This window comes from Delphinapterus leucas, chromosome 7 (genome assembly GCF_059928025.1).
Source record: "Delphinapterus leucas isolate spDelLeu-1000000601 "Yukka" chromosome 7, BTC_Dleu_Yukka2, whole genome shotgun sequence".
Lineage (NCBI taxonomy): Eukaryota > Metazoa > Chordata > Mammalia > Artiodactyla > Monodontidae > Delphinapterus > Delphinapterus leucas.
Window position 1 is genome coordinate 107,883,224 of NC_143135.1, and position 12,008 is coordinate 107,895,231.

The following is a 12,008-nucleotide window of genomic DNA, read 5'->3' on the forward strand; positions in this document are numbered from 1 at the left end:
GCGGGGAGGGGAGTGACGAGCAGAAAAGGGGGTGGGAGATCACCCCAAGCTAACAAGAGGACGGATGGCTTCGAATTCCCCGTGTAGTTAGACCCACGGCCAGGAGGAGCCCCCTCGCAGGGCCCCGTGGACTTGGGTAGGTATCAGAGCAGCCATGGAGGGAGGTCAGGCAGACTTCAGTTGCCCGAGCTCAGCCTGGAAGCTGCAGAGCTGGTCGACTTCAAAGGCCATAGAGGACATGGGTGACGGGGCCTCAGTGATGCCAAGGTGGAATACACGTTACAGCCCTGTGGCTCTGCCTGAGACTCCGGAGGCCTTGGGACCCTGGGGACTGGAGGTGGAGGGTGGAGGATGGGTTGAGAAAGCCTGTGATTGAATTTCCCGTCACCTTGGGAAGATACAGCCTCAAACTTGGATGCAGTGTGACTTAATTTTTTAAAGCATAGGCCATACTTGTTTCATATCTGAGTTTTTGGAGCAAGAGTCATACCAACTCCTTAGCCCTGACCACTTTTTTTAAGGAATCGTTGAAAAGGGGTTTGATGAAAGAACAGTAATTCTGAGATTTCCTTTGAAAGCAGCCTCGGGCATGTCAGCACAGTCCCATAGTGCATTCCCCAGACAACGGGCCCAGGACGAGACAGGAAGAGGAAGGTCATGGCCCAGACAGGATGCAGCTCACCAGGCCCAGAATGCTGGCTCCCACTTTAGGGGAGATGCTCCCTGACTTCAGTCTAACGCTGCTCCTTGACTCCGGGCCTGTCACCCCTCAGTCTCAGGAGCACCCACAATGGCTTCCTCAACATGTGATTCTCACAACAAACCTGAGAGGAAGGGCAGACAAGTATCATCATCTCAACTTATCAACGAGGAAACACTGGGCTCAGCAGGTGGAGCCCAAGATACAGCTCAACATCTCCCAGACATGTCTATGCTTCTACGTGGCTTGAGGTGGAAATAAACGAAAGCCCACGTCCACCTTTACCGAAACCTTCTCACATCGCCTCTAAGCAGAGTCATCACACCCGTTGCCTGGAACTTCATCTAAGCAGCTACCCAGTGACCAATCCCTCCAGCTCTATCCTTTTACCACTGACTCATTCAGGGCCCCAAGAGGAAACACGTGGCACATTCAGATGGGCTAATTTGAGGTGAATGTAATGGAGGAACTGTCTGCAAAAGCAAGGGCTGGTTGTAAGGAAACCCTAATGTGTCGTGCATGCAGCTCCCTTGAACGCGTCACTCCAAACACTGTCACCACCCCTAGCCCTGAAGCAGGGGAAATTACTGGAAAGTGACCTAGAAAAAAGGAATGATTGGAAAGGCCCATCGAAGGGCAGCTGTGATCCCACAGCTGGGCCAGAAGAAGGAACCAGAGGAATCAATACCCAGACCTGACTCTCACCCTCCTACCTCCTGCCCCTCATTGGCCAAACCAGCTGCAGACCAGAGGGTCAGGGAGCGGCAAGACGCGGCTCCTGCAGGCCACCGGTCGGGCCACTGGTACCTGGAAACACCTTACCTCCATTTTCAATACCGTGATGTCGGTTCATTATATCAAGGGACCCTACTGTTTTGGAGGTTTTATATTTGAGAACTATTTGCTAAAAGTAAGAAACTGTCTCATTACCAGCAGCCCAGCTTATAAGACAAGGAAAGAAAACAGTCCGGTTTTCTCCATCTGTCCCCCATAACCCAACAACATTTCCCTGTGTAGTTTGCTGTTTGTGTCTCATGGTTGCTTCGGCCTTGATCTTGGGAAGGAAAGGAGGTAAATGAGATTGGGGTCAAGTAGCCTGCAAGGGGGATGGAGAGTCTGAGCAGCTTTTTACTGAGTGACTGCTGTATACAAGACACAACATTCTAAAACTAGTAAATGTGCCTTGATTTGAGGAGTGCCAAAAGGCTGTTTTCAATCAAAACTCTCTCCCCTTAAGGCTTAAAATCCTTTCCTTTATCCTGGAGAACCTGCAAGAGTTCTTTCAGAAGACGTGTTATTCACTAAAATCGAGGCATGACTTAGAAGGACCACCACTCAGGCCACAAACAGAGGCAGGGACTGGGGAGAAAAGGACCAGGATGGCACGTTTTGAGGACACCAGGGCCGCGATTTCTGGGGAAATTAGAGAACGTGGAAGGGTGCGTAGAGTCGGGACGATGTTGGCAGGGGAGTGGTGAGGCTCTGGAGACCATGGGAAGACCGGAGGCCATTCCACAGGGACAGGGGGTGAGGGCTAAAAGCAGGGACAGAGGACTATGGAAGCCACAGTTCACTCTTTCTGAGGCTGACCTGAAGCCAGGCTCAAGGGAAGAGCAAACTAACCATCTCTCCTCGCCGCACCACGTAACGTCCCGTGGCTGCAGGAAACTGGAGGTCCCTCCTGGGCCCCTACCAGGACCTCCACCTTCTTCCACTTGCGCCTGGGGATGTGGCCAGGATGAGAGCTGACTTTCTCTGCTAGGACTGTCCTTAATTAAACACTGTAATTAAAACCTTCAAGAGTGATGGCGCCTGTCAGGGTGTGAAAGAAAAGCTAATACAGGTCCTTTCATCCAGCCCCAGGGAGGCCCAAGGACTTGCTGCTGAGGGAAACGGGTCTCAGGAAGAGGGGCTTCAGCCACGCTGCCTCTAAGCTGAAGATGAATGGACAGGGAAGGGCCCCCCTCCTTCTCCTTCTCCCCGGAGCCACTTCAACGTGTGTCTGCTTAGAAGCATGGCGGCTGCAAGACGGCAGAAACACAACAGTTTGCAGCCATTCTCGTCTGTGTGTCTTTCTTGCGGCAGTTCCTCACCTGGAGCCGACTCTGTACCAAATGGTGGCACAGGCCCTGGGCTGAGCATCTGAACCATAGGGACAAGGGACCCAGGCCTACAAAAGCCTCTGGCACTTACAGTGGGACCTCTCACCCTAAGACCTGGATCTAAAAATATCCTTGGCAAGAATGACCTTCCTAGGGATTTATCGAAATCACGTTGATGCCTCTTTGGAATTTAGCCCCAGCTTCTCAGAAATGTTGCTACACCATCCTGTGGTTTGCAGGAGGAGGGGGTGGGGGGTGGGTGGCAGGACGCACAGGGGAAAATCTCAAGGTCGCTACATCACGTTCAGCTGTTCTGCCATCCACACACCAAGCTGAGACCCTGTGGGCTGCTGTCGGTTATAGACACGTGTCTGGGTCCTCAAGTTTGGTAGTGACAGAAACAAACCAAAGATCACTGCCCTAAAATAAAGCCTGCTTTACACAAAGCCTCCGACAAGTCAATCTGGCCCGTGAATTTAGGGACGCGTCTAACCCCATAGACTTTCAGAGGAAGCCAGTTCTCCGGGCTTTGAGAACCCCCCCCATAACACCCAGTTAACAGCCTGGATTCACCAAACACTAGTTCCCTGCTCTTTGCTGCCTCACCAGCATGGTGATTGGAACAGACTGTGTCATTTAAAAGCACTTCCTTTACCCCCCAAGATTCTCTGTGCCTTCTACCCCTCGCTGGCAGTGACATCCTGACCTTGGAGATGTTGTGATTCTAGAGATGCAGACATAGATACGGGACCAGAGAGTGACATTAGTTGTTGGTGGGGATCATTGGCAAAAGGACAACTGGGTGCTCAACACAGGGATCAGCCCAATCAAACCCCTCAACAACTCAAGGCAACAGGACAACAAGAATTTAAACCGTCTAAGGAAAGAGATGAGAACGTGAGTTACTTACAGCAGTGCTTCTCAAACTTTAACATCCGTATGAATAGCCTGGACTCAAATGCCCATCTTCACTCTCTAGATTTAGGATGGTGTCCAAAGGTTCCATGTTTCTGATCACCCTTTGAGGGGCAGGAATTTAGAGATCAATCAAGATACAGGTACCAGGAGCCACAACAGCACTGCAGGGAATGAAGGTCAACCAGGGGGAAGAGACAGGAGGTCACTGGCTGCAGCAGGCGAAAGCCCGAGGAGACAGACAGGCCCACAGACTAGAGCTGTGGGGAAGTCGACACCAAGCGGGGCAGACAGGGGCCACAGGACAAGCTTAGCCGACACTGAAAGAGGCTGAAGCAAGGAGTAGGGGGAGGCAAGGAGCAGAATGCCAGAGGGTGTCAGGAAGTGACCCCAACCTACTGCAAGGGACAAAGGCCTGTCTGTGAGGGCCTCAGCCTCCCACTGGATCTGCTTCGGCCTAAGCCCTGCCCCTGAATCCCAGGGTCTCACAGTTCCTCTGCAGGGAACCTCAGATGCACATCTCCCGTCCCCCTCCTATTGCTGTCAACCTTGCGCAGTGTGTCAGCTCAGGCTGCCACATCAAGTGTCACAGACACAGTGGCTCAAGCAACAGAAATGTGTTTCTCACAGCCTGGAGGCTGGAAGTCCAAGATCAAGGTGTCAGTGGGGCTGTGACCTTCTCTCAGCGTCCTCACTCAGTCTTCCCTCAGTCTGTGTCTGTGTCACAATCTCTTCTTCTTATGAGGGCACCAGTCATATGTGATCAGGGCCCACTCCATATGACCTCAGTTTACCTTAATCACCTCTTTAAAGGCCTGTCTCTAAACAGAATCACATTCTGAGGTCCTGGGGGTTAGGACTTCAACATATGAATTCTGGAGGCACACAATTCAGTTCATAACATTCAAGCTTGTTTGTTTGTTTAATAAAAACTACCTCCTGAATAGCTAATTCCTTCAGACTCCTGTGCAAAACTTGGACATGTTCATTTGTTCAAAGGGTTTTTATTATGCCATGTTGCTATTTAAGAACCATCATTAGCTGTTGACGATCCATTCACTTTCCTAATCTAGCACTTGGGGCCCCTAAAATCCCACGTCCTCCACTAATGCCTGCATGTTCTTGCCCAGCATGGAAATATCCCATATTCTACTGGACCTTCTGTTCACAGTGAAGAATTCTGCACGTGGAGGACCTTATCAAGTATTTTCATCATATCTTCTAAATTTTCATACAGAGCTCACTTATAGGGTTGGCCAAAAAGTTCATTCGGTTTTAAGTAAAAATAAGACATTTTTCATGTTCACGAAGAACTTTATTCATTAACCGAACGAACTTTTTGGCCAACAGAGTAGAACAATGACTATGTCTTCGGTTTCTTTTATATTCTGCCTGAAATAGATGCCCACTTATTACCAGGTGATCAGTTCATTTCATGGGCTCATCTTGCTCTCAGATGTCTGGATTGTCCATACTACACCCAGGCACCACAGGGAAATCTAAGACGTGGCCCCTCTATTTGTCCCACCAACAGCCATGGAGCATCCACCAAGGACGACACTAGGTCTGCAAGAAGCATAGAAAATAAGGATGGTCTGAGCCTCCAAGAAACCCACAATGTTATGGGAAAGATAAGAACACATATACACATAGCTGGAGACACGGAGCTAGAGGGGGTGCTCAAAATGGGCCCGGTGCTTTACAAGCAATATCTGATTTTGTCTCCCCTGCAGCTCAAAAGGCAGCGTTGCTATTTCCATTTTACAGATGAAGAAACTGAAACGTAAAGAGGTTATATAATTTGCCCAAGATCACAGAGCTAGCAAATCCCTGGGACCTGGACTCTAAAATTCATGCTCTTGCCAATAGGAAATAGGGGAGAGACCACCCACTGAATATTCATTCCATGCTGTGCCTTATGTAAGGTATGTTCTATTCGTTTTTTTCAGAAAAAATGTAAACAAATGGTAATGGGGGTCCAGAGGGGGGAATATGCAATTCTTCAGAAAGTCTGGCAAAGTTTTACGTTTGATTTGCTCCTTGAGAGACAAATACATTTGCTCTGATGGCAGAGGGAAGAACACATGAGGCAGAGACCTTCTTGGACGAAGAGCCAGCCTGTGAAATTTGCCATCAGGGCCATGAGTAAGTCACCAGACATGGAGTGAGGTGGGAAATGTCAGCACTTGGGAGGGAAGACCAGGAAATCAGCCTCAGCTGCCTGCTACAGCAGAGTGAGAGGGTTTTCCACCCAATAATACAGAGACCTGTACCCAGCTTCTAAGCAGGCCAAGGGCAAGGCCCACACGGCTCTAGAGTGACAGGGGGGATGAGGGAAGAGGCTGGTCTCCTAATCAGGAGGAGATGTGCTTCTGAACTCAACAGGAAGGACAAACCCTCAAGAGCTATCTCAGAAACAACATGCATACGTACTGGTGATTGACTGGGGGGTTTCGGAGCTGAGGGAGATGGCGTCTTAAAAGCCTTCCGTGTTTCTCGCTTGTGCGATGGCGTGGATGAGGGGAAACAGTCATCCCTGGAGGAGGGGAGCTGAGTTTGGTTCTGAGCGTGTTGAGTCTGTGACTCCTACAATGACCAGCATCAACTGGAAATTGGGCCTGAGTCTCAGGAGTAAAGTCACTGAGAGTGCGTGCTGCAGCCGTTGGTACCTACTCGTGACGGCCAGTTGTCAAATTTTCAGAAATGTTATGAGTCAGCTAGTAAAGACTGCCATTATTAAAAATTAAATTATAGGGACTTCCCTGGCGGTCCAGTAGTTAAGACTCCACGCTTCCACTGCAGGGAGCATGGGTTCGATCCCTAGTTGGGGAACTAAGATCCCATATGCTGTGCAGTATGGCCAAAAAAATTTTTTTTTTTAATTTTTAATTAAATTATATAAACTTTCAACTAAATAACGTTTCAGAAGGCAACGAATGCTCAAAAGCCATCACTTCCTAATGATTGACTACATTTTTCTATCTATTATCTATACTCATAAAGTTTCTTATGTCTATTGTCTCCATAGGGTGAAAACACTACACAAGGGTAGGCTACTGTGCATTCCTTCCAAGTCTGTGTTCAGTGACATCAAGTTGGTAGCTTGAAACCGTCAAGGGCAGAGTATTCACACCATGAAAATCAGCAAACGCAACGAAACAAGCTTGATTTTGATTAACTGCTTTCTTGATTGTCTAGACTTAAGAAAATGGTGGAGAAAAAGTTAGTAATAAAGATTAAAGTCTATCAAGTCTATAGCCATTACATTGTGAATAGCACAAGTAATTGAGGAAATATTCTTTGAGTATTCAAAGACTATTAACTGATTCAGCAAAGATGTCGTTTAAGTCACTGGCAAACAAAAGAAGTTCTGACATGCATCTTTGCTGTTTTACTTTCAACTATATCCAATGCAAATGAAAATATCAAGCGACATCCATGTTAGAATCATCCTTGTTCATCATAGATGGGCTATGGATATAGGAGTTTGGTGAAAATCAAGAAAAGTATTCCATGAGAATCAACTGTCTATACTCATAATTTGTAAATAGTGTGAGACACAACCTTTATGTTATAACTTTACAATCATCATGTGTGTGCACACCCTTTTTTTGGTGGGGGGGCAGGCGGTGCGTAGTCAGAGGTCTATTTGTTAAACATTTACCAGCCCATCACTGGTCACAGATCTAAGGATACATTTGGAAGTCGTTGGTATAATGTCCTCAGAATTAATTCAAGCCATGATAAGGTCCCCTTTGGATAGACTTTGCTGTTCCCTTCTGTCTTTAGGTGTCCAGGACAGTATGTAGTTGGTTCTTTTAAACTGAGCTCTTTGTTCTTTACAATAATGTGTATTTTATCAGTTGAATCTCAGTTTGTTTTCATTTTTGGTTTTTCCTTTTGTGTATTTCTTCTTCTCTAGGACGTTTAGTGTTTTCTTTCTGGCCTCACTGGTGTTAACAGCTCCTCCTGATGTAGATGCATCTGCAGACGTGATTAACACGCCATTGACTCCTTCAGTAGTACCGAAACATGGTCATTTATCATCATCTTGGTAATGACCATGGGGTTAAGGGTATGGAAGCCTTGGGAAGTTTGGGATCTAATTGGCATGTTGAAAAAAGGAGGAATCCGAGCAGACCATGAATTGTCAGGGGCATGCCAAGGGCTTGGCAACTCAGTTTATAAAGTAACTGAACTCAGGATCCAAGGTGAAATTCAACATCCCCCCATACGGCATTACTTGATACCAGAAGGAACACAGGGAGATTTCACACCAAGATAATACTGGTACCTCCTGGTAGCCACAGTAAGTTCTATTTATGTGAGTGTCCCCTGAGCCTTCAAGCAAACCAGTAAAAAAGGATCACAGTGGCTGATAATTAGTCTTGAAAATGAGACCTTTGAACCAGGAGGGTGCATTGTTGGAAAAGAGCTACATAAGCCTAGAATCCAGCTAAAGTAGGAGAGAATCACAGTGTCTAGATTTTGTCTTGAGATCTTGCCTGATTATCTGAGAGTAAGCAAACTCTCAGGTCAATATAGACAGCAGTGTTACACAAATGTTTCCCAAACCAACTCTATGAGTTTCCTCTAGACTCTGATAAAGGAAGAACTGTTGAGAAAACATATAACGATAGCCATTAGTTACACGGGAAAGAACAAGGTGCCCCAGGAAGCAAGGGCCATGTCCTGCTGCACAAGGACAGCCCATGCTGCTGAGCTTATATAGAGAAACATTGCTTGCAGAGTGTGACCAGCCTAAGGGAGTGCCTTTAAAGACATAGAGGAAAAGATCACAGACACACAGGAAGGCATCAAGGTCCGCCCAGGGACCAGAAGGAAAAGCAGAGACTTGATCGTGTCCATTCACCACCAGCTGTTCTTGTTAGGGCTCAGAGGTAAAACTGAAGTTACCATTTTCTGGCTTTCTACACCCTTTGTTTTTTCGCCTCAGCCTCTGCACAAACTATTGCAAACTACAGGGTTGGGATTGTTGGTTCAGCTACATTATGTGGACGGAAAGACAATTTGAGAACTGGGAGTTTTAACCTCAGCAACCACTGAAAGTAAGGGCCCAGTTATTCACTCTTACTTTGTTTCTCTTAGATGTAAATGAATCCTTTGTTTATTGAAACCTGCCTACCTTCTTGCGGAGTAAGGAGTAACCCAGGTAAACATCCTGGCAAACAGACCACAGCAATAACAATGGTCCTTAATGCTCCAGATATCAATCGATTTGGGGTCTTCCAGATGAGACCCCAGGCACCATGGAGCAGACACAAGTGTCCTCACCATAACCTGTCTGCATTCCTGACCCACAGAAACTCTGAGGAAACATAATTATTACTGGGTTTTTTTTTTGGGGGGGGGGTGGGTGGGTAGTTTTTTATGCAGCAAAGAATAACAAATACAGCTCTTGCTAACCCAAAACATGCTATGTCTGCAGCAGTGTTGACTGTGGTAGACCTAGGCAGAAGGACTAAATTGCCATGATTGACTAAGCACATAAGATATTAATTTTTAATAATATAGTTAATACACATGAACCCAGAACCCAAACAAGTTAGGACCTTTATAATAATCCATCCATAACCACGCAGCAGCCCATCCCCTTCTCCCTTATTATCCAAGGAAACCACATCCTGAATTCCAAATCAATCATTTCATTGCTTTCCTTTTTGTACGTGGTTATAGGACATATCATGCTATATGTTACAATTGGGAATTCACATTTTTCAGTTGATATTATGTTGCTAAAATTCATCCATGTGCTCCACCACATTGTTTGACTGCTGTACACTACCCCGCTGGGTGAATAAACCATAGTGTAGCCCTTTCCCTGACAATGGGCACTTGTTTCCAGGCGTTGCCATTGTGAACAGTGCTGTCTAAACACTTGGACCATTTCCGCTATTGTGCACATGCGTGAGTTTCCTTGGGTATAGACCTGGGTGTAGAATCACCCTGTCAATTTAACAGCGTCTTCATAAAAATGTTTTCTATGTCTTAAAAAAATACCCTATGGTCCAAATCATATTCAGCCATATTTTCTACAGTTTCAAAGTTTTATCTTTTTATATCCAGATGCTTAATCATTCTGAGGTTGATTTTTGTTTACCATGTGAGGTAGGGATTTAATTTTTACATTTTTTCTTATCAAGTATTTTAATTTAAAAGTTTTGAACTGATTTGACATGACATCTGTCATACATCAAATTTCCACATATCTGTGAGTCTGTTCCTGGACGCTCCCTTCAATTCCACAGCTCAGTCTATCAGTATGCTAATACTATACTGTTTTAATTTTTACACCTTTCTCATAAATGTTGCTATTATACAGGGCAAGTTTCTCATTATAGCTAATCTCTTTCAGTTATGTTCTTTATTCAAACATACAGATTTTTAGAAAAATCTTATCAAGATCCATTAAATACCCTGCTGACATTTTAATTTAATTGTGGTGAATCTCTAGGTGAGTTTGGGGAGAACTGACATTTATGTAATATTGCCTTTTTATCCTTGGACATGGTGTACTTTCCCAATTATTTAGGTCTTCTTTAATATTTCTAAATAAAGCTTACAGCTTTTTTTTCTTAGAGATCTTGCGTATCTTTTGATATATTTGTATGTAGGTATTTGGTATTCTGTGGTACTACTGTAAATGGAATCTTGTAAATTACGTTTTCTACACTTTAGCCACTGATGTACAAAAAGACAACTGGCTTTTTGTATTTTATTTTTATATACAGCTACTTTTCTAATCCCTCCCCTGACATTTATAATAATTGGCCTGATTACTTGGTTTTCCATGTGAATGATTATATTATATGAAAGTACTGACACTATTTCCTCAACTCTAATTTGAATGCCACTAATTTATTTATCCTTGTTTCACTGTACTGGCAAGGACTGCCAATTTTGAATATATGTGTTAAAAGCTTCTGCATCTCACGTGGATTTTTAACCAAACATTTCTAACATTTTCCATTTGCTATGATGTTTGCTGTGTTTTTTGTTGCTCCATTTATTTGTTTTACATTTTAGATATCTCTGTGATGGTTAATTTCTATGCGTCAGCATGGCTGGGATAAAGTGTGCCCTGATATTTGGTCAAACATTATTCCGAATGTTACTTGTGAGGGTGTTTTAGATGAGATTAAAATGTAAATCTGAGGAGGATCTTCAAGATGGCAGAGGAGTAAGACGTGGAGATCACCTTCCACCCCACAAATACATCAGAAATACATCTACATGTTGAACAACTCCTACAAAACACCTACCTACTGAATGCTGGGAGAAGATGTCACACTTCCCAAAAGGCAAGAAACTCCCCACATACCTGGCCGTGTGGCTGACAGGGTCTTGGTGCTCCAGCCAGGTGTCAGGCCTGAGCCTCTCAGGTGGGAGAACTGAGTTCAAGACACTGGACCACCAGAGACCTCCTGGCCACACGTGATATCAATCAATGAGAGCTCTCCCAGAGATCTCCATCTCAACGCTAAGACCCAGCTCCACTCAACGACCGGCAAGCTACAGTGCTGGACACCCCATGCCAAACAACTAGCAAGACAGGAACACAACCCCACCCATTAGCAGACAGGCTGCCTAAAATCATAATAAGTTCATATACACCCCAAATCACACCACTGACGCAGTCCTACACACAACAAAGACAACATCCAGCCTCATCCACCAGAACACAGGCACCAGTCCCCTCCACCAGGAAGCCTACACTGCACCAACCATGCCCACTGGGGGCAGACACCAAAAACAACGGGAATTACGAACCTGCAGCTTGTGAAAAGGAGACCCCAAACACAGTAAGATAAGCAAAATGAGAAGACAGAAAAACACAGCAGATGAAGGAGTAAGATAAAAACCCGCCAGACCAAACAAATGAAGAGGAAACAGGCAGTCTACCTGAAAAAGAACTCAGAGTAATGATAGTAAAGATTATCCAAAATCTCGGATATAGAATGGAGAAAATAAAAGAAACATTTAACAAGGACCTAGAAGAACTAAAGAATAAAACAATAATGGACAACACAATAAATGAGATTAAAAATTCTCTAGAAGGAATCAACAGCAGAATAACTGAGGCAGAAGAGCGGATAAGTGAGCTGGAATATAAAATAGTGGAAATAACTACCACAGAGCAGAATAAAGAAAAAAGAATGAAAAGAATTGAGGACAGTCTCAGAGACCTCTGGGACAACATTAAATGCACCAATATTCGAATTATAGGGGTCCCAGAAGAAGAGAAAAAGAGACAGAGAAAATATTTAAAG